General features: G+C 50.3%; 1 protein-coding gene across 4 annotated transcripts in view; it reads left to right on the top strand.

Annotated features, from left to right (window-relative positions):
* The first annotated feature begins 9,690 nt into the window (after positions 1 to 9,690).
* Positions 9,691 to 20,687, top strand: part of TIAM1 (TIAM Rac1 associated GEF 1) — a 394,669-nt gene continuing 383,672 nt past the window's right edge. For all 4 annotated transcript variants that reach the window (XM_039229055.1, XM_039229039.1, XM_039229048.1 and 1 more), the window contains exon 1: positions 9,691 to 9,849. The gene's annotated coding sequence lies outside the window, so the exon portion shown is untranslated. The remainder of the gene's footprint in view (positions 9,850 to 20,687) is intronic.

The following is a 20,687-nucleotide window of genomic DNA, read 5'->3' as shown; positions in this document are numbered from 1 at the left end:
GATGATAGAGGAGAGAAGAGGCTGGCTGGGGAGCCCTGGGTCATCTTGGGTAGATGGGGAACAAGTTTGGAAGCAGTTGGGGGAAAAATCTGAAAGGCAGGATGGGGGCACCTGGGTGGCTCAGCCGGCTAAGCATCCGACTTTGGCTCAGGTCATGATCTCACAGTTCATGGGTTTGAGCCCCGCATCGGGCTCTGTGCTGACAGCTCAGAGCCTGGAGCCTGCTTCGGATTCTGTGTCTCCCTTTCTCTCTCTGTCTCTCCCCCACTTGCTCTCTCTCTCTCTCTCTCTCTCAAAAATAAAAGATTTTTTAAATGTTCAAGCTAGCCCATGTATAGTCCCCTGTTACAGCAACCTGAGATAATACAAAGGCAATTAAGCACAGAGACGTTAACTAAACTTCCTCAAGGTCTCACAGCTGGTAAGGACCAGAGGCAAGATTTGACTTAGGGCACAGTCTTTGCATTTTTCGCCATTAGCCTCTCTGTCTTTAACTACTGCACCTCCAGAGAACGTGTGTGGGTGTGCACGTGTGTGTGTATCTGTGGGCGTGTGTAGGGGCAGTGTCTCCAGGTGCATAGAGAGAAAGTGGGCTGTCACCTTCTTCCAAGAAGAGACGTTTATTGCTGTGGCTCCACTGCGCCCGTTTGCTTCCTGGTAAAGCTTCTTCTGAGGCTACTGGTCCTTTTGCTGAGGCAGCATGGCTACCTTCCAACCGTTTCCATACCCTTCTGTCAGCCGGGAGGAGGATGGCACTTGCGTGGAATTGAAACTAAACGGATGGCATGGGGCACGTGGAAGAGCCAGCGCGTGCTCTGGAATGTTCTGGCCGGGTGCTGGCGGGGGTGGGGGGTGGGGGGAGCCGGAACGAGGGAGCTCTGACCTGCTGTCACCCTCCCCAGGCCGCCAGGTGTATAAGTGAAGGGAGAGTTGCAAAGGCACAGAAGAGCGATGGCGTCGGTGGTGCGGTATGGGGACAGGGGACGGCCACACGCTCCGTGAGCACAGCATTGCATAGAGACTTGTCAAGTCACTACGTTGCACACCAGAAGCCAACATAATGTGTGTGGATTATAATGAAAAGAGACAGAGGGGCAAGGGGGCCCATTAGGCTGAGACCTGATAGGACGTCCCTGAGACCCAAAACCATGCAGTGGTCCTGGTTTGTAGACATTCTCTTCTTGCCCGTGTCGGTGAATGAAGAATCAGGCTAGGGTGGGCTGAGCAGACGACGTAATACCAGATTGGTTTTAGACCCCTGGGACGCATTCCCTGTCATTGTTTTTGATCCCCAGCTCTTTTGCCTTAAAACACGCTGTGAGGAATTTTTTTTCCCCTTTGGTTGTTTGTTTGTCCCTTTGCCTTGAAGTTTCTGAAATATTCCACAGCACCGTCCTTGCCAATTCTGCAGAAAGTGTTGATGTTGCTCAGAGCCCGTTCACAGCCAAGTGGGAGAGTTTCTCCACAAACTGCCATTTCAGTGAAAACACAGAAAATAAAATGCAACCAAGCACATTACACAGAGGAGGGAGTGCTAAGTCTCCCCCTCCTCCCACTGTGATGCCTCTTTGACCTTGAATTTCTATGCATTTGTTGGGCATGTTGGTCTGCATACTGAGGCTTCCTCGTCTCTTCCCCAGGAAGAAGGCTTCTCACAGCTGGAGATGTGTCCTGGCTTCCTCTGACCTTTTCTGGACCCTCTTTCACCCTGCTTTCAACATGTCACCTCAGGTAAGAAACCATTGATTAAACTAATTATTTTACTAGGAAGTTTTTTTCTAAATTTGTTTTAAGGTTTATGTATTAATAAATAAGAGACAAAGACAGGAAGTGGGGGAAGGGACAAAGAGAGAGAGAGAGAGAGAGAGAGAGAGAGAGAGAGAGAGAGAGAGAGAGAGAATCCCAAGCAGGCTCCGCGCCCAATGTGGGGCTTGAACTCCTGAAACCGTGAGATTGTGACCTGAGCCTAAATCAAGAGTCAGACGCTAATTACCGAGCCACCCAGGTGCCCCTAGGAAGTTGTTTTTAATATTGTCGTTCCTCTCAGGTGGCTTCCATTTTTAAAGAAGGCCAATGTGTTTCTCAATTCACGTGTGGATGAATTAGTTGAGGATTTTATTAAGACGGGGATTCAGATTCAGCGTGTCTGAATCTGACGGGGACCAGGAGTGTGTGTTTCTGAAACCAGCCGACAACGCTACTCACTGCTAGTTTACAGCCCATGATTTCGAATCACCGGCTGTCAAGAAACACTGGATGGTTGGAAGGAACACTATTGGGATATGTATTAGCCAAAGTTCTCTAAGAAAACAAACCAATAGGAGATGTTTGTATATACAAAGAGAGAGAAATGTATGGGGTGAAGGTTTACTATTGGAGTTAGTTCATGTGACTGTGGAGACTGACAGGTCCCAAGCTCTGTCATCTGCAAGCTAGAGAGTCAGGAGAGCTGATGGTGTAGGGTTCAGGTTGAAGGCCAGCCAGCTCAGATCCAGGAAGAGCTGAACTCTCAGTTTGAGTCTGAAGGCAGGAAAAGACCAGTGTCATAGCTCATACAGTAAGGCAAGAGGAAATCCTCCTTCTAGGAGGGTCTTCCATTTGGTTTTATTCAGGCCTTCAACTGATTGGACGAGGTCCACCCACACGAAGAAGTGCAATCTGCTTTACTCAATCTACCGATTGAAATATTAATCTCATGGAAAACACTCTCATAGACACATTCAGGATAATGTTGGACCACATGCCTGGGCACTTTGTGGCCTAGTCAAGCTGACTCATAAGATGAAGCGTTACGTGGGAAGGGGTGTCCTCCCCGGGGGTCTGCATGGCTCTTGCGTTGTCCTTGGTTATCTTCTTGGAATTCTTTAGTCAGAAGTTCCAAATGTGTCCCCTCATCAGCCTCATGTCATTGCTGCACCAGATCTCCATGCTCTCAAAGGCAACCCACTGTGTAACTCCTGGGCTTGACCCACCAATTCTGGCCCATCAGTGACAGACGACACTTCACATTTATGTTGAACCCCTTCATACAGTTGTGCTGGGTGCCTGCTGTGTGCAGGCTCCTAGCAGGGGGCCCAGGAGAACCGAGGATGAGACTCCCGCCCCCCACCAGAGTGGAAGAATATGGGAAGGACAGTCTATATAATTTGCGGGGCCCAAAGGAAAATGAAAATGCAGGGCTCCCTGTTCAAAAATTAGGATTGAAGAGGGGCACCTTGGTGGCTCAGTCGGTTAAGCGTCTAACTTCAGCTCAAGTCATGATCTCGCAGTTTGTGGGTTTGAGGCCTGCATTGGGCTCTGTGCTGACAGCTCAGAGCCTGGAGCCTGCTTCAGATTCTGTGTCTTCCTTTCTCTCTGCCCCTCCCCTGCTCACACTCTGTCTCTGTCTCTCTCAAAAATAAATAATAAAACATTTTTAAAAATTACAATTTAAGAAATAAATGAGGAATTTCAAGACAGTAAGAGCAGAGCATTAACTCAGGTCCAGAGCCCGTCAAACTGCACAGGTCACATGCCCGTTAAGCTTGTCCCAGGGAGAGTCGGCTCAGGAGCCAGACAGGTTTAAACGTCCAGATGGAAATTCTGGAGTAGTGGCTTGTGCCTCTTTATTTTTCCTTCCTTCTTTCCTTCTTCCTTCCTTCTTTTCTTTTTGTTTCCTTCCTCCCTCCTTCCTACAAAAAACCTTATCACTCTCAGAGGCACCTGGCTGGCTCAATCGGTAGACCAGACAGCTCTTGATCACGGGATTGTGAGTTTGAGCCCCATGTTGGGTGTAGCAATTACTTAATTTAAAACAAATGTTAAGTAATCTCCAGATGCAACGTGGGGCTCAGACTCACAACCCGGAGATCAAGAGCTGCATGCTCTACTGACTGAGCCAGACAGACGTCCCCCAAACCCTATCACTTTCAGTGCTCATCATCCTTTACTTGTCATTCCAGATATTGATAAAGTAAGCCAGGTTATGTCACTGTTCTGTCACTTGTGAATCCGGTGGTAGCCGTGGGTAGAGTTACAGTCCTATCTATTAAGTCTGTGCTCTCCGGATGGGGTGGGGTGCTGCAGTCCAAAAGTTGGGGCTCTTGGAAACACCCAGGCCAGGTTTTAAAGCGGCTGGTCTGCCATCTGTGTGTCAGAACACGCAGCAAAGCTCTAGAGGACCCTGCCGCAGAAGAAAACCACCCCAGCAATGGCTTACCAGATCCAGAGGTGGAGATTTTACCTTCTCTGAATATTTTTTTTTAATATTTTTTAAACGTTTATTTATTTTTGAGAGTGAGAAAGAGACAGGGCACAAGTTGGGGAGGGGCAGAGAGAGAGGGAGACACAGAATCTGAAGCAGGCTCCAGGTTCTGAGCTGTCAGCACAGAGCTGGACGCGGGGCTCAAACCCACAAACCAGGAGATCATGACCTGAGCTGAAGTTGGTGGCCTAGCTGACTGAGCCACCCAGGCGCCCCATTACCTTCCCTGAATCTATTATCAGGAACTTGGATTTCAATAGTGACCTGGCTGATTGGTTAGATAAAAGCTCAGAAGAGTAAAAAAAAAAAAAAAAAGTTGATTTATTTTGAGAGAGAGAGGGAGAGATAATGTGCTCAATGCAGAGAGGGAGGGAGACAGAATCCCAAGCAGGCTCTGTGCTGTCACTGCACAGCCGGGTGCTAGGCTTGATCCCATGAATCCGCAAGATCATCACCTGAGCCAAAATCAAGAGTTGGACACCTAACTGACTGAGCCACCCAGGTGCCTCAGACCTTTCCCGTTTTAGATTTTAGCCCTGTCAAAAAGGGGGTTAATGGGGTAAAGGAGGTCTTGGCAAGAGACTGAGGATGAGTCAGAACAAACTTAATCAACAGTGGCTTTGGAAAGCCCAATTCTCCTCTCTCCTGGTGGGTCCTGAGTACTTGAAAACTCAACCAGTAAGTTCTTTTATAGGAAACACTTATTGAACACATACAGTGTACCAACTCCAGGAGACCCAAGCACACCCTCAGGGAGCTTACATTTAGTTGGAGACAAAACTACATTAGGGCTGCCCTCTCTACCACAATGCCCTGCTGGAGATAGATGTTCTCATGGGCTGCCTCTCATTCATTTTTTTTTTTTTTATTTTTTGAAAAATCTTTTAATGTTTATTTATTTTTGAGAGAGAGAAGGACAGAGCGCAAGCAGGAGAGGGGCAGAGAGAAGAAGAGACAGAACCTGAAGCAGGCTCCTGACACGGGGCTCGAACTCATGAACCGCGAGATTATGACCTGAGTCCAAGTCAGACACTTAGCCGACTGAGGCACCCTGGTGCCCCTGCCTCTCAGTCTTCGTTAAAGAGGGTGTTCACAACTAAGTGACAAAAAAGAAAGTAAATGCTAAAAGTCCCTGTCACAGGGAATTCAAGAGGGTCAACTTCATTCATGCCATGAACATTTATGGAGTGCTTTCTCTGTGCCAGGGTCTATTCTGAGAGACATCTGAGAGATGAGGGTTACAGCAGTGTCCCAAACAAGCCCCATCTGTGCCTCTAGGGAGCACCTGTCCAAATGGAAGACCAGGTCAGGAACAGAGGCTGCTGGGAGGAAGGATATAGGCACATGTCCCCGGTGCAGTCTTACTAGTGAGGGCCACTTGTTGTGACTTCCCTACATTTGTACTTCGTGAGGCTTTCAATAAATAGCGGGGAAGAAAAGTCAGCTTGTGGTTGGAGCTGAGGTCATGTGCTCGAAACGTAATTTCTTCTAGTTATCTTGTCTTAAACCCTTAATTCCGCCTTTGGCCACTCCGTGTTTTCCCTTAATGCCAATGCCATGTTTTCTTAAGATGTCAACAGTGCCCTCAGGAGACGGGATGCCAGAATACTCTGCCAGATGGCATTTGTCTGTGTTTTAATCAAAACGCCCCATTCTCTTTGCCACAGGGTGAAGCGACAAGCTAACTGTGTGAAGTAAAGAAACAGCAGAGACCTACAGCAGCTTTTCAGGTTTTTGAGGTCAAGAAATGTACCCAAAGGCTGGAGGAGCTGAATTCTATTAACCTCAGTGACTGTGGGAAGGGCTCCCGGGCACTGAGCTGATTCTGAGTGTGTTGATGTAGCTGGGGCTCAGAGAGAGAGAGAGAGAGAGAGAGAGAGAGAGAGAGAGAGAATATGGCAGTTTCCTCTAGATCCATCTCCCTTTTATGGACAGAGTGAAGCTTTTCTCATATAATCTCCTTCAGGGTTTTCAAGCACTTCATGAAATGTCATTATTCTGTTTTCTTTTTTCCTTCCTTCCTTTTCAAAAGTAATTTCTATGCCCAATGTGGGGCTTGAACTCATGATCTTGAGATCAAGAGGTACATGCTCTAACCACTGAGCTAGCCAGGTGCCCCCTCATTATTCCATTTTAAAGATGAGGTCATTGTGACTCAGAGTGTTTAGTTAACCTAGCTAAAGCCTAGTGCTAAATTTGTTGAGTGTGTGCCATGTTCTGTGGGTGACTTTTTGAAAGATTTTTTTTCATGGTTATTTATTTATTTTGAGAAAGAGAAACAGGGAGCAGGAGGAGGGGGGGGGAGAGAGAGAGAGAGAGAGAAAGAGAAAGTAGGGTAGGGGCAGAGAGAGAATCCCAAATGGGTTCTGTGCTGTCTACAGAGCCTGACATGGGCTCCATCCCATGAACCGTGAGATTATGAGCTGAACAGAAATCAAGAGTCAGCCGTTTAAGCAGCTGAGCGATCCAGGCACCCCTGTGTGTGGCCATTTTTTTAATCCCCTCAACATCCTTATGGGTTAGGTGGTTACTCCTATTTTATGGAATGAGAAAAGTGAGTCTTACAAAAGATAAAGTAACCTGCTCAAGGCTTCAGAGCTGGAAAGTGGTGGAGCTTGGATTCAAACCAGCCAGCCTAACTCCTGAGTTCTCTGAACTGCTTTTCAGATTTCTTAGGAGCAGCAAGAGCTATGCTCAAGGCTATCAGATGGCCATTCCGCATTTATCTGAAGTTCACCTTGCAACAGTGGTACTTCCTTAACAACAGGCAGCAGCCCAGAGTGAGGCAAAGAGAGACGCAAGTGCTTACTTCCAGGAAGGCCTAAATGTAGTTACTGCCAGGGACCCGGGTGACCTCAGCAGGCCCCACTACATGCGCCTCCAGTGGAAGATGTTTATTTAATAACAGTGTTACCATACGCCAGGCCCTCTTTGACACGCATGGCTGATATTAACTCGTTCATCCTCATCCCAGCCCTACGTGGTGGCCACTGTTATCATCTCCATTATAAAGATGAGCAAACCCAGGCACAGGGGTCTGAGCTGTGCCCAAGGTCACAGCTAGAAAATGAAGGGCTATGATTTGGGAGTCGGCAGCCTGGCTCCAGAGAACAGCCAAATGCACTTTTGAACACACTTTGGGAAAAACGCTGAACTCATATGTATTAAATATGTACATATTATCCTTCCAATATGATGGCTCATAACTACTTAAGAAATGATTCTTGGGGCACCTGAGTGGCTCAGGCAGTCAACCATCCGAGTTCAGCTCAGGTCATGATCTCAGGGCTCCTGAGTTTGAGCCCTGCTGTTGGACTCCATGCTGACAGCCCAGAGCCTGGAGCCTGCTTCAGCTTCTCTCTCTCTCTACCCCTCCGCTGCTTGCGCTCTCTCTCAAAAAGAAACATTAAAAAAAAAAAAAAGAAATTACTCATTCTCCTGGGATGAAAGCTTCACCAAGGAATGATTCTCCATTGAGAAGATTGGGCAAGATATTTGCTGAGATGAAGGTAGAGTTTTGAAAGGGCATCTTTTGGAAAATCTCACCAATTTCACTCAGAAACCTCCCGGCAACGCACATCATGGCATCTGGCGGTCATATCACTCTTCACTCTACTACCCTAACTATAGTTCTCAAAACCGATGCTTTAGAAGCACTTCAGATCTTCAAAGCTCGTACCTCTAATTATAGCTCTTCTATATTTATTGATTGAATATTTTTGACTGCCCCAAATATGCCAAGTACTGTGCTAGGCACTGGGAAACAGCAGCCGACAAGACAGAGGAGATTCCGGATGGAATGGAGTGCTGTGCTGGTGGCGCAGGACATACTTAACTGGCGATTTCAGCCCAGGTAATGGTAGGAGTAGCACTCTGGGGGGCGGGGATGTGGGTGTCTAAGTTTGACTGGATGCAGGAGGTCGCTAGTGCCTACAACACCCGCTGAGCAAGGTGGGAATTCGGCAAACGTCTACCGCATGAATGTACTGCCTGCAAAACTGGGTTCTGAAGAATGGATAGGAGCCAGTTAAGTGGGGGAGAGTGGGTGTTCTGGGGAAAGGTTAGAACCCCATGGTGAGGGAGCAAACTGCGATTTTTCAGTTTGGAAGGATGATTCCGCAGAGGGGAGAATAGATTTCAGGAGGGTGGGGGCAGAAAGACACATGGTCGGGTGAGAGAAAACCCGGAGGAGGGCATGGATTTGGGAGGTAGGCAAGAACCGAGTGGAGAAAGAGGAGGGCGAAGTCAAGGATGACTGTTAGTTTTCCAGTTCAGGTTTACCCTCTAGGACACCGGCAAGGCCTTTTGCGGTTCCTTTTGTTTTCAACCAGATAACCCCGGGAGCCCAGGCCTTCCCACCCCTCGGGCTGTACAGATATTCACCCCAGCCTTTGTTCCTAATGGTGAAGTCCAAGGCTCTGGAGGTGAGGAGCAAGCCCTGGCCCGGTGTGGGGAAGGCTTCTTTAGAGTCTTAGTCTCTCCGGTCGGCGTCCCGGCTTCGGTGTCGCTCAGAACCTCGCGAAAGGTAAACTGCAAGCGTCGTTTCCGGATTTTTACCGAAGGCGGCGAGAGGTCCGTGTGAGCCTAGCCCGAGTCACGTACTCTGCCCAGCGGGTGACTGTAAGGCCCACGCCCCACGCTGTGATTTTCAGTTCACTCGCTGGGCAAGGGGAGTCATCCCGGGACGCCCCGGGATTCGGTTCAGGCCACGGGGCCCCACCTGCAGCCCGGTTGGCGCTCACATCCCCCAGCATCCACAGGGAGGCATTACGTTAGGGTTTCTCGGCCTCTCGTAAAAAAGTTCCTGTCTCCCCCTAGAGCCAGACACACGCCTCCCAAGCCAGACCACGTGGCGCAGGTACGCTTTTTGGCTCTTCCCCTCCCCCGTTCCGTTCCCCTTTCCTCTCAGCCTTAGGTGGCAGGAAAATCCTTTACCTCCGACCAATCCCACTGATGCCGAGCCGCGCGCGCGCGCCAACTCGAGCTCCTTCTCTGCACGTCATTGGCCACCTCCACCTATGCAGAGTGACAGGCAGCTTCGCCGACCTATAGCCGGAGGAGGCGGAGGCCGCTCGGCCCTCCCAAAGCTGCTTTGTTAGGGGCTCCCTCGCGGTACCCCAGCCCGCCGCGCCTCTGCTGCCGTCCCCCTCTGTCCCAAGGCCGCGCCGCCGGACCCCCGTGGGGTGGCAGCGCCGGAGCCCGCGGCGCCCGCGTCCTTCCAGCTTGGCGCCACCGGCCGGGATGCAGCCCGGGTACCCAGCGTGCTCCTGTTGTCACTCTTCAGCCCAACTCCGAACGCCCCGCTCCTGTATCCGCCGCCTCTGATTGGCCGCCTGGAGGCGGAGCGATTGTCAGGCGGCCCAATCGGAGCTCGGTTTCCCACGGGCTCCCGTGGCCCCGCCCACAAGGCCGCCGGCAGAGGCGCCCTGACAGCTCCCATTGGCAGACGGCGAGCGGGCCGGAGTGCGGCCGGGCCGAGCAGCGCCGCCGCCGTCGGGCGCCCAGCTCTGCAGCGCCGCTAACGCCTCGGCGCCCGCAGCCCCAGGAGCCCGGCGTCCCCGCATTGTCCCCGGCCGCGTCGCGGAGATCCGGGACGAGCGTCGCGGGTGAGTACCGCGGGACTGTGCCGGCTGTCCGAAGCCGCCCCGAGGGATCGGGGTGAGGATGCCCGGAGCCGCTCTGCCCGTGTCGGGCACGTCCAGACCCCCGTCTCCCGCACACTGGGGCTCCCGGCGGGTCCTAGCTCCCCCCGATTGGCTCTTACTCGTATTGTTTTCGCGTCCACACACTTGGAAGGTGAGGAGCTGGCGGGGGTAAGCTAGAGGAGACATCCCTCGCGCGAGGGAGCAGTTGGGAGGGAGACGAGCCAGCGGCGCCCAGGTGCCCGGTGCCGAATGAAAGTGACAGTGTCCAGGCGTTGGCATTCGGTCTTCTCGGCAGCAGGAGGTCGGCGCTGATCTGCGGCGGCGGCGGCACTTTGTATTTGTCGGCTGATTTTTATCAACTTCGGGGAGGGCGTGCGTGTGCGTGCGCGTGTGTGTATGTGTGTGCGCCTCCGTCCCTCACTCGGGCACCTCCAGGCCTGGGTTTTCGGCAACGTTGCCGGCTCTCACCTTGGCGATCCGTGCGGCGCTCCGGGCCGGACTCGCGGGGCCGCGAGCCTGGGGGCCGGCACACCGGGCCGGGGGCCCGCGGCTAGCCTGGGAGGAGGCATTTAAAACGGCATTCTGCGCGCGCGCAGACAATGACCTGTCCGGGTGCGGGATCCCGGGGGCTGTGCGTGGACTCCCGGCTCGCTATCCCGACCCCGCCTCGCCCCCTCGCGGGCTCTGCCGCTAGGGTCGTGCTGCGCCGCGCAGCTCACCGCCTCCTGGGGGACCCGCGTGGGGCCCGCTTTTGTTTACAGACCTCGCCATTGGGCGAGAGCCGCGCGCCCAGCTTCCCTGGCCGAGGCTGCCGCCGCGCGCCCCCTCCGAGCTGGGAGAAGTTGGTGCGTGCTGTCAGGTGACGCCCCCTCCCCCGGCCTCCTGGTGAGATGCTGCAGGGAAAAGACGGCTAGACGGCGCCTTCGCGCCCAGTCCCTGCCGCGCACGGCGCCCACAGGCCCTGTGCACCCAGAGGAGCCTTGTCCCGGCCAGGGATCCTCTCAGATTGACGGCCGTCGGGGCGCCGACCGAGCCAGGCTCACCTCCCTTCCAGTAGCATCCTCTGGCCTTGCCTCCCGGTCAGCCCGGGTGGAATCCGAGCCTGCCGTTTGCCGATCCTGCGTGCTGGCAAGTCTTGAAGGACGCGCGCGAACCCTTGGGGACACTGGCCAATCCATGCTCGCTTTTGTGGTACCCACGCGGCCCCGCGGAGCAGCTGTGGGCCATCCTGGAGTCCGAGCGGCGGCGATCGGGTTACCCATGCGTGCTGACTTGGTGCACACTTGGAGCTGGAGCAGAGGTTGAGAGCCTGGACGCTGAGGTCAGACAAACTCAGGTTCCGGTATTTGCTCAGTGTCACTCACAAGCTGAGCGATCCAGGCCCCGCTCCTCAGTTTCCGAGTCTGTAAAGTGGGGATAACGTGTACTCCCGTTTGTGGAGGGTTTTAAACGACAGTTAAAAACCATTAGTTTTAGCACAGCGACTGCCACAGATGAAACCCTGGAATGGTGTTTCCCAGTTAGAGGGAATCTACTCTAGAGGATCGCCCGTGTTTTTTCCCCTTTTTCCTGTTCTCCACTTCCCTGGCTCCTATTTTATTTTAGAAAGCTTGAAGGACTGCTTTCAGCCTCAAACAGGGCTCGTTTTACTTGGCCTTAGGTTTAATTATAGTTATCTAATCGCTTACTGCTCCTTTTTATGTGTTTGAATTTCCATTAGGTTTTAGTTGTTTCTTCTTCCTTCCTTCTTCCTTAAGGCTATGCAGAGGCCCAGACCTGGGTTTGGAGGTGGGAGACTTGACCAGGTGGGAAGCGGTTCCCGGTGGTCACTGCGCAAAGTGATTAGGGCCCCGGATGGAGGGAGGTTTGAACAAAGAGATACCTGGAGGCGGGGAGGGGACACTTCCTGGTAGAAGTGAAATTTGAGCTGTGTCTTGTGGCAGAAGTTTAGGAAATCTCTGGTTTCTAGAATATGCTCTTTTGTACCCCATAATGAAGAGCCCCGCCAGGGAGGCTGTCTTTGAGCAGTAAACACCAAAGTTGCTAAGTAATTATCTTTGAATAGAGGAGAAATAAACCCAAGGTGCAGGCTGTTGACTAACTAGGGAAGGTAGAAAGGGAGAATTGATTTCATTGAATATCTTCAAAATGCCGTCAATGTGTTTTGACTTGTTTTTCCTCTGCTCCACCAGCCCGACACCACTATTTTTTTCTCTTTAAGGCAAAGAGAGAAGCTAGTTTCATGCAGGAAAAACAAAAACAAAACCAAGAAAAACTCCTGTACAGCCCATAATCAGATAATTTAAAAGACACAATCTCAGGTTTGGCTACAACGTAAGGTATTATTGAGAAGAATGTTTCCAGTTTCGACGCCCTTTTGCTGGTTGGGGCAAAGTACTGGATTAGGTCCAATAACACATTCTTTGTCGACCTGGGGGGGGGGTGTCTTTTTTTTTTTTTTTAAGTTTATTTATTTTGAGAGAAAGGGAGAGAAAGTGAGTAGGGGAGGGGGAGAGAGAAGGAGAGAGCGAGAATCCCAAGCAGGCTCTGCACTGTCAGTGTGGAACCCAGTGCTGGGCTCAAACCCTCAAACTCTGAGATGATCATGACCTGGGCTGAAACCAAGAGTCCAACGCTTAACCGACCAAGCCACCCAGGTACCCTGACCTCAGGGGTCTTAACCGGCCCCCAAAAGCAAACAAACGGCAGAAACTCGGTGAGTGACTTGCAGTCTGTCCAGCGGATGCAGAAGCCCCCAGAGAACGCTCCCTTTACCATTCTGCACCCCAGGGCCTGCCTCGGTCACCCCAAGGCTGACTGCTGCAAACAGGGGCCAGTAACGTTACTGCTGGATCTCAGTTAATATACGAGATCACCTATTTAACGTTTTCCAGTGATGGTTCCGGGGCTGCCTTCACTTGTTCTGGGAATTCTCTGGCCCTTAGGGATTCCGTAAGGCCTCTCTGCCCCCTGCCGCCGTCTGGGGATCAAATCAATTGGGGGCCTAGACTTAAAAGGGAGCACGTGGTTAGGAAATCTCATTAGCTGACAATTTAACTCCTCTCTAATGCTCCTGCAAAGAGCTGGGACAAAGACTTCCTCTCCTTTCTCCCTGTACTTCTCCCTCCCAGCTGCTCTCTTCTCCCCTCCCCCCTGGTCCGGTCTCCTCCGGGTCAACATTCCTGCAGTTAGGGCGGCTCACTGAACCCCAGCCTTTCCGCAGCGCCTGGCCTGGAAAATCTTTTCCCCGGAGCCTTGCTGACGGCCTACTGGGTGCTGGTTGTGATCAGTCGGTTCTTTCCTCTCCACCAGGCGCTTACTGTCTGCAGAGGGGTGTGTGAGGCCGCTCTGTAATAGATGGAAAGTTCAAGCCTGGGCTTTCCCGAGCGAGGGAGGCAGGTGAGAACACACGGATCACACTGAAACCACCAATAAAAGTCAGCAGGGGCTTCTGCCGGTTGAGAGCGCAGGAGGGGCGGAGGGGGGAAGGCAGAAAGAGAATTTGGTTCCTGTGGGCGATGTGCAGATTCCTGAACCCCACGGGTGCAGGCGTGGGGTGGAGAAAGAGCCTGATTTTCAGTATCTCCAGTCGCTGGACTCCTGTGTCCAAAACACTGTTCCCCGGGGGTCGTGTGTGTGTGTGTGTGTGTGTGTGTGTATGTGTATACTCTGCATGTGCGCATGTAGGCATACACATTGTCCTTTCCAGATTAGATGGGTGGAGTGCATGTTTCTGTGTATGTCGTGTCTTTTTGTTTGTATTTTTCTCGATATAGGACCAGAAAAAACAGGCCCCTGCACCTTTTTTTTTTTTGTTCTTTTTTACAGTTCCAAACTAAAGGTCATTTCATTCCTAAATACTCAGTTTTATTTAGGTAATGACTTCTGTGTTTAAAGAAAAAAGTTCTCTCTCGGGGCGCCTGGGTGGCTCAGTCGGTTGAGCATCTGACTTGATTTTGGCCCAGGTCATGGTTTCACGGTTCGCTTCTTGAGTTCGAGCCCCAGGAGAGAGTCTGGTTGGGATTCTTTATCTCCCTCCCTCTCTGCTCCTCCCTTCCCAAATAAATAAATAAACTTCAAAAAAAGTTTTCTCTCATCGTTGTAGGCCAAATCGCTATTTACAATTTTTTAAAATCTTTATTTACTTTTGAGAGAGAGAGAGAGAGAGAGAGAGAGAGAGGGAGGGAGGGAGAGGGAAGGAGGAAGGGAGTCACAGAATCGGAAGCAGGCTCCAGGCTCCGAGCTGTCAGCACCGACCCGGATGCGGGACTCGAACTCATGAACCGTGAGATCATGACCTGAGCTGGAGTTGGACACCTGACCGACTGAGCTACCCAGGTGCCCCTCAAATCACTTATTTTAAAAATATTTAAAAAAAAATAAAGAAAGCACTCAAAAATTAAGCAGCACTCAGCCAGGAACAGAATGTTTTGAAAACAATGCTCTAGTGTAAAAGGGACAAGGTATTAACAGTTAGGTGGGTTTCCCCCTCCATCCCCTTCCCAGCCTCCTGCATCTTCCTCCATTCCTCCAGCATAAGACTTTCACTGTTCCTGGGGTCTCCGGGGACCTCGTTAAGAAATTCATTAAGGTCTAGACTGTGGTTACAGAAAGATTCCTCCTGGACTCCTGTGAGATGCTTCTAGAAGACCTCGGAGCTCTTTTGCTAGGTGAAGAGGTTCCTCCCTCGTGGGCTGCGGCTGAGCTCAGAGGCTTGCAATTCCCCTGGAGGTGGGGGGGGGGGTCTCAGTTCATTGAAATGGTAGCAGAAGTGTTGGCGTGGGGGGGGGTGGACAACGCTGTCATGGGAGAAGGGCTGGTCAGTTGTGTGCCTTCAAAGGTCGTTTCACAGAGTGATGACTCGGAGCAGCTCTGTGGGAGGAAGGCTCTCAGCTGAGCGCGTCCTCAGTTTCAGAATGGGCCAAGGCCCTTGGAGGTTTCGTGCTGTCACAGAGTTTCTCTCCGTAGAGGGACGCTTGGGTGCAGTTGGGGGATGGGGGTCCTAGTGTTCTGCAGCCTGCTGGGAAACCCGAAGTGCCATATGAAGTCCACAGCGTGTTGTTCTGGAAGGCCACGTTGGCTTCACGAAGGAGGGGGGTTTTAAAAAAAAGCCTCTTGTGCTATTTAGCTTCAGCACCTGCCCCGGTGGGTCATGGTTTTATATAAAGACCTACAGCTTAGTGTACAGATGTGTGCGGTGGGAAGCGGTGGGGAGACCGCGGGCCTGCGTGTCCCAGCTTGGCTTGGGGTGGGTTGGGGAGATGACGAGAGATTCGGTTCTGGAAATTCAGTTGCTTTTCCTTAAAGACCCCAAACACTGTTCTCGGTGTCCATGGAGGAGACAGGAAATCCCACAGAAGGAACTTGCCTCCAGCCCAGGGCACTCCTGTCTGCCTACCCACAGCCCTCCCCTCCCCCTCCCCCTTCCCCCTCTCCTCCCCCCTCCCCCTTCCCCGCCTCCTCTCTTCCCTCCTCCTCCTCCTTCCTCTCCTCCCTCCTCCTCTTCCTCCTCTTCCTCCTCCCCCTCTCCTTGCCCCTCCCCCTCCTTCCCCCTCCCCATCTCCTTCCCCCCATCNCCTCTCCTCCCCCCTCCCCCTTCCCCGCCTCCTCCTCCCTCCTCTTCCTCCCCCTCTCCTCCCTCCTGCTCCTCTTCCTCCTCTCCCTCCTCCCCCTCTCCCTGCCCCTCCCCCTCTCCTTCCCCCTCTCCCTCCTCCACTTTCTCTTCTTCCTCTTCCTCCTCTTCCTCTTCCTCCTCCTCTTCCACTTCCTCCTCTGTCTTCTCTTCCTCCTCCTCCTATTCTTCCTCCTCCTCTTCTTCCTCCTCCTCCTCTTCTCCTTCCCCCTCCTCCTCCTCCTCCTCCTCCTCTTCCTCCTCCCCTTCTCCTCCCCCTCTTCCTCAGCCAGGAGCTGCTAACCTTGTAAATACAGGTCAATTCTGGTGCCTGTTTCTAGCTTCGTCGCCCTCTGCAGAGGTGATGATGGCCCTGGACGCGGCACCCGGTCAGCCCCGGGGGAGGGGGAGGTTAGGGTCTGAGAGCGGGCCTGGGACTTCTCCCTGAGGAATTGTCCGCCATGGAGCTGGAGTCCATGTGCTTCCCTGCCCTCTGCCTTCAGAAGAGGGGGTGGGGCGGGCCTGACGTCTGCATCAGGTGGGGTCTGTGGGGCCCTGAGGAGGGCGTCTGCCTTGCCTCCCTTTTCTCCCAGCCTCCCGGAGGCCTCCTGGATCTTTAGGGTTCCAGCCCAGAGCCTGAGCATCTCGGGACTTCTTCACATCCCGCCCCCCCCGGGGAACAAGGTCTCATTCGACCCAGCCTCGTCACCTGGCCTGGGTGGAGAGCATTGGCCAAACTGCGGCCAAACGAAGATTCCAGCCGGAAGCTCTGGGGGCCTCTGGATCTCATTTAGCCAGTTTGCACTGACTTTTTGGGCAGTGTTTGCGAGGCCCAGAACTGTGGGTTTATTCTTGCCGTGAACTCCGTGTGTGGATTTGGGGTTTTGGGACTTAAAAGGAGCCTGACCCGACCGAGGTAATGTGTTAGTTTTTGCCTTTTCTTTTTTGTTTTTTGCAAAATGTGCATCTCTGTCTCCTTCCGTGGTACAAGGAAATCGAGGACTTGGAGGGCCCCTTTCCACGCTGAGGAGACCCCTGAGCGCTCTGGGGTACCGAGGCCACTCCTTTCATGCCCACGGCCTAGCGTGGATCAGTGTTGCCATGTGACACTCTCAGAAGCGTCCTAGTTTAGCTGGCCAGAATCAGGTCCCAGGTGTCAGAGTTGTAACTGTGAGGAGGTTTTAAGTAACTGTGTGTAGTACTTCCCCGGTGGCAAATTCCGCTGCCTCCTGGTGCTGTGAGGTGTCTGCCCTCCCCCTTTTGTGTTTGTTTGTTTTCTTTAATGTTTGTTTATTTTTGAAACAGAGCCTGAGTCGGGAAAGGGCAGAGAGAGAGAGAGAGAGAGAGAGGGAGACACAGAATCAGAAGCAGGCAGTACAGAGCCCGACGCAGGGCTCGAACCCACAAACCATGAGATCATGACCTGAGCCGAAGTCGGACGCTTAACCGACTGAGCCACCCAGGCGCCCCTGTTTCTTGTTCCTTTAAAGATCTAACCTACGTTTCCAGGTTCGCCTTAGGTAGGGATGCAGTCTCTGACTTTAAAACTTGAGTCAGTTTTGATCAAATATATTTGTTTTTAAAGGGGATAGAAGTTTCTTGAATACACCTCAAGGGAGGGGAAGGCAGAACAGTAAAACAGCCTATCTGCTGCTCAGATAGATTTCAGTCACCGTTTTACTGAGTGGTGACGATCGGTTTAATACTTTTCCTGCCATCCAGGTATATTCTTATTTCATCCATATTCTTAATCTCAAGTAATGCCAAGTTTGATTTCTTTCTAAAAACAGGATGTAAGGTAATAAAATTCCATATAGCATTGACAGACTTCTAGACAGGCAAGCTTACGAGAACCGTGTTTTTGTTCCCGTGCCTTTTCTATTCCCGCCCACTCCTGTACTCTCCCGAAATGATCACTTTTGTTCATTTTTATTTTTTGTTCTTCTGGTGGTTGTCTTTGTATCTCTGAATAATATGCTCATACTGCTTTTATTTATCGGCTTCCTGTTACGATGAAGGACAATTTAGCTTATTTATTTCTCACCTCCTTCCTGCCTTCTCTAGATTTTGACGGTGATATTTATAGTTCTTATATTGATTATTCATTCTTTGTTGCTCATATAGACCTCTAATTTAGTTTCATCAACTTAAGACTGTGACATTTAACTTCCCCTTTGTAAAATGAGAATATTGGTGTCTGGATCTGTCTTGTCTACCAGTTCTCCCCTCCCCACCTTACACCCCCAGCTTCTGTCACCACTGGGGCTGTAAGATTGTGTCCTGTGCACATGATTAAGTCTTCTATGCCTTGTCTGTGGGTTGCCTTTTTTTAAAAAGATTTTTATTATTATTATTTTTAATACAGCTTATTGTTAAATTGGCTAACATACAGTGTGTACGGTGTGCTCTTGGTTTTGGGGGTAGATTCCTGCGGTTCATTGCTTCCATACAACACCCAGTGCCCATCCCAACAAGTGCCCTCCTCAGTGCCCATCCCCCATTTTCCCCTCTCCCCTGCCTGCCCCCCCATCAACCCTCAGTTCATTCTCTGTATTTAAGAGTCTCTTAATGGTTTGCCTCCCTCCCTCTCTGTTTGTAACTATTTTTTCCCCTTCCCTTCCCCCATGGTCTTCTGTTCAGTTTCTCAAGTTCCACACATGAGTGAAAACATACAATATCTCTCTTTCTCTGACTGACTTATTTCACTTAGCACAATACCTTCCAGTTCCATCCATGTTGCTGCCCATTGCACGATTTCATTCTTTCTCATTGCCAAGTAGTATTCCATTGTATATATAAACCACATTTTCTTTATCCATTCATCAGTTGATGGGCATTTGGGCTCTTTCCATAATTTGGCTACTGTTAAGATTTTATTTGTAAGTAATCTCTATACCTGATATGGGGCTCGAACTTACGACACTGTGATGGAGAGTCACATGCTGTACCAACTGAACCGCCAGGCACTGCAAGGTTGTTTTTGTTTTTATAACAGCTTTATTAATATATAACTTAGGTACCATACAATTTAGTTCCTTAAAGTGTATGATTCAGTGGTTTTTGGCATATTTACAGAGTTGTGCAGCTATCACCATAATCAATTCTAGAGCATTTTTATCACCCCCAAAAGAAACCCTGTACTCATTATTCACTTCCCCTTCCATGTCTCCCCCTCACCTCTGGTAACCACGGATCTGTCTCTAGATTTCCCCGTTCTGGGCATTACCTATAAATGGAATTCTATAAAATGTGGCCTTTCGTGTCCGTGTTCATTTGCTTTGCACCGTGCTTTCAAGGGTCATCCGTGTTGCTGCGTGTGTCAGAATCCTTTTTATTGCTCAGTAATATTTCACTGTATGGATCTACCACACTTTATTTTTTCATTCGTCAATTGCTGGGCATTGGGATTGGTCCCACCTTTGGGCTATTGTGGATGGCGACTGCCGTGAATGTCAGCCTACAAGTATTTGTTTGAATACTCATTTCACAGTTTTTTTGGTAAGGTTTTTTGGTAAACCCCTAGGTCCCATGGTAATTCTATGTTTAATTTTCTGAGGAGCTACCAGATTGTTTTCAGAGTGGCTGCACCATTTTATATTTCTATCAGCAACGTGTGAAGATTCCTATTTCCCCACAACCCTGGCCAGCATTTGTTCTCTCTTGTCTTTTTTTTTTTTTTTTTTTTAAGGGTGGGTAGGTGGGCAGAGAGAGAAGGAGAGAATCCCAAGCAGGATCTATACTGAGCACTGTTAGTGTGGAGCCCGATGCAGGGCTAAAACTCATGCACTGAGCCGAACGACTCATGACCTGAGCTGAAATGAAGAGTTGGATGCTTAAGCAGCCGAGCTACCCAGGCACCTCTGGTCTCTCTTGTCTATTTTATTTTATTTTATTATTTTATTTTTAAATTCCCACTCTGTACTGTTTAATGTGAAAAACATCTTTTTTTATTTAAAAATGTTTTTTTAATGTTTATTTATGAGGAGGGGTGCAGAGAGAGAGGGAAATACAAAATCCGAAACAGGCTCCAGCCTCTAAGCTGTCAGCACAAGCCTGATGTGGGACTCGAACTCATGAACCATGAGATCATTACCTGAGCTGAAGTCAGACACTTACTTAACTGACTGAGCCACCTGGGTGCCCTGTCTTTTTTTTTTTTTTAACGTTTATTTATTTTGAGAGAGAAAGAGAGAGAGAAAGAGAGAGAGCGTGAGCATGAGCAGGGAAGGGAGGCAAAGGGAGAGGGAGAGCAAGAATCCCAAACAGGCTCTGCACTATCAGCGCAGAGCCCGACGTGGGGCTTGAACCCACGAACTGTGAGATCATGACCTGAGCCGAGATAGTAAGAGCTGGACACTCAACTGACTCAGCCACCCAGGCGCCCCTCTCTTGTCTTTTTGTGATGGCCATTTTGACAGGCGTGAAGTGACATCTCATTGTGGTTTTGATTTGCATTCCCCCTAATGATGAGTGTGTTGAGCACCCTTTCATGTGCCAGTTGACATTCGTATATCTTCTTTGGAGAAATGTCTAGTCAGGTCCTTTGCCCAATTTTAAATTGGGTTATTTAGTTTTTTGCTGTTGAGTTATAGGAGTTTTTTATGTTTTTGATATTCACCCCTTATCGGACATATGGCCTGTAAATACTTTTTCCTATTTTGTAGGTTGTCTTCGCTTTGTTGGTGGTTTCTTTTGGCATGTAGGTTTCATGTTTGATGCAAACCCACTTCTTACTGATTTTGTTGCTTGTGCTTCTATTTTTATTATTATTTATTATTATTATTATTACTTAAGTAATCTCCATTCCCACCTTGGGGCTTGAACTCATGACCCTGGGATCAAAAGTAAGATGCTCTACTGACTGGAGCCATCCAGCCACCCCTTTTGCTTGTGTTTTTAGCTATGATTTCCAAAAAATCATTACCAAGACCCATGTCAGGGAGCTTTCTTTCTGTGTTTTCTTCTAGGAGTTTCATGGCTTTGGGTCTTACCTTTAAGTCCTTATGACATTTCAAGTTAAGTTTTGAGAGGTATCAGATAGGGGTCAAGTTTCATTCTTTTCCATGTGACTATCCAGTTGTCCCCGCACCATTTATTGAAGAGACTATCTTTTCTTTACTGAGTATTCTTGGTTCCCTGTGATTTCACATTAACGAAAGGAGCAATAGCCTGTTTACTTCAAAAACTC

This window comes from Hyaena hyaena, unplaced genomic scaffold (genome assembly GCF_003009895.1).
Source record: "Hyaena hyaena isolate Hyena2069 unplaced genomic scaffold, ASM300989v1 scaffold_2, whole genome shotgun sequence".
Taxonomy (NCBI): domain Eukaryota; kingdom Metazoa; phylum Chordata; class Mammalia; order Carnivora; family Hyaenidae; genus Hyaena; species Hyaena hyaena.
Note: the sequence above shows the minus strand (reverse complement) of the source record. Positions and strands in the feature narration are given on the sequence as shown.